The sequence below is a fragment of the Anneissia japonica genome, unplaced genomic scaffold (genome assembly GCF_011630105.1).
Source record: "Anneissia japonica isolate Jap-2015-1 unplaced genomic scaffold, ASM1163010v1 scaffold287743_len2803612_cov181, whole genome shotgun sequence".
Lineage (NCBI taxonomy): Eukaryota > Metazoa > Echinodermata > Crinoidea > Comatulida > Comatulidae > Anneissia > Anneissia japonica.
In genome coordinates, this window is record NW_022733259.1 from 679,929 (window position 1) to 682,524 (window position 2,596).

Below are 2,596 nucleotides of genomic sequence, written 5' to 3' on the forward strand. Positions count from 1 at the left end.
AGGTTATGTATTCTCCGATGTCACTGTCTGGGTTTCTATTCCAGTTTGTTTTTATATCTAGTAAATAAAAAGTGATTGGTAAAAACTCATAATATCGGTACGGGACGTCGGTAAAGAAGTGCAAAATAAAGTCATCATTATGAATACTTGTGCTTTATTGATCCATACTATTGGTAGCCTATTAGCTCAGGATTTCAATGCTTTTCCAACCCATTATTATTGACATCGAATACAGCTCTGATACTCACAGTATATATTTTTAATAAGGTGTAAAAATGGGCAGTTACGCCCCCTTTTCCCCCAGTTTTTAAATATTAAAAAATCTGTATCTCATTTACCATTCCCCAGTTTTTCGTCAAACAACTTTTTTCTGTCTTAGAAAAATCAGTTCTACAACATATCAAAAAATATTTTTCATCTGGAGCCTGACTTTAAAATTTATTTACAACACAAGTTTATGTAATTACTGTAGGCCTATATAATCAATTACCGGTTAAAAAGTATTTAAAAAAATATGTATATATATATATAAAGATATAAAAAGATAATATAAAAATTCGGCTTTATTATTCTAATTAGAGACTAAAAAGCGGATATAGGCTGTTGTATTTTAGTCATAAGGTAGGCTCAGGTCGACACGGAACTGAAAGAAACTCAACTCAACTCAACTCAACTCGTCGACATGATCGCTCCGCGCAACTGAAAGGAACTGAACGCAACTGAAAGGAACTGAACTCATGTCGACTTCGAGCAACTGAACGGAACTGAACGGAACTGAAAGGAACTTGGCTCATGTCGACTGGCAACTGAAAGGAACTATTGGCTAAAAACATTTTCCCCGCGAAATCCCATCAACTGCAAAATGCCTGTAATGTTTTTATTAAGACATGTAATTATTTTAAAAAGTGTATCTACTTTATTTTTTTGTTTTGAAAATGAAGACCAGCTACTGAAACAAATGGTGCCTGTTTGTAGTCGACAGAATTGAGTTTTTAAAGATTTCATTTTCTTCGAAATCTCATCAACTGCATGCAAATAAATGTTTGAATGCTTGTAAGGTTAGACGTGTGGTTAAAAATAATAAAATTATTTTTTAAGTTTATCTACTCTTTTTTTTAATTTAGAAAAGTGTATCGCATATTGGTCTATTTGAAATGGGTTCATGCAAAATCTGATGGAACAATTAAAACAAGAAAGGTCTTTTTCTATATGAAAAAACAAAAACAAAAACAAAAAGTATACACGAATGCATTTTATACGTGAAAATGTTTACATGAATCAGCTGTCAAATATGTTATAAAAATGTATTAATTTAATATTACGCGATTGCAGCAGCATACTTTTGATAGAATTCATAATTTAACACTACACTGCAGAGGGACTTTCTGAAAAAGGAATTTAGATTTTTTTTACCTAAACCTAGGCCCTAGATAAATGTTCTACTGTTAAAGAATTTGTACAAAACTAACTTCGAAAACAATGCACACTCCCAAAAATTACTGGATTATTTATAATTCGTAAAAATGGATTTTGGAAGTGAGATCTGCATGCCAGTTAGTTGTCAAGTCTTTACTCGTCGTACGTAGAGTTAGATGTAGGCTAGTAGGCCTGGCATAGGAAGCCTGCCTTTTTTCTACACTTTAGGCCTAGCCTAGGCTAGCTTGAATATGGTAAGTATATGCTGTATTATTATTATTATTATTATTATTATTATTATTATTATTATTATTATTATTATCTTATTATTATTATTAGGCCTAGCCTAGGCCTACTTGTTAATGTGTTAGAATAAAAATCTGGCCTATGGCCTATATTTTTTAAAACAAAGAATAAAGTAATCTGCCATTAACAAAACATTGTAATATAATATCTTTTTTCAGTTAATGCATCTTGATTACGATTAATATCAGGATCAATGTTTTCAGTTCCTTTGAGTTCCGAATCAGCATTTTTTTCGCGCTTTTTTCAGTTCCTTTCAGTTCCGAAAAAGTTGAACATGGGCAACTGAAAGGAACTCAACTCAACTTGACTCATGTCGACAAATATGCGCGACTGTCAGTTCCTTTCAGTTGCGGTCAGTTGCGTTCAGTTGCGTTCAGTTCCGGTCAGTTCCTTTCAGTTGCGCGGAGCGCTCATGTCGACGAGTTGAGTTGAGTTGAGTTGAGTTCCGTGTCGATCTGAGCATGCCTTTAGAGATATAATAGCTCTATGATTTTAGTAGAGTATTAAGTGTTAGCGTGTATTACGTAATGACGTACCGTAGTTATAGCGACAATAGGCATTTTTCGTTTTGACTACGCGGCCAGTCTACTACGAACTAATGGACCGTGACGGCAACGCCAAGACACTGTTCGCGTACTACACCAAGAGCTGTTTTCGTTTTTTTAAGGCGACTACGACGACGCAGCACACGTACGTAGGCCTACGGAGGGGAGTTAGTCGACCATGGTTTTAATACCAGAGAACAGTGTTCTCTTGTTTTATATTTGAAAAATGAAATGTGAAAAAAAAAAACTTTAGTCAAATACTGTATACAAAATAAAAAGTTTCCAGAAAACACTGAGTGATGTTTCACTGTTGGCTAGGATCTACCTGG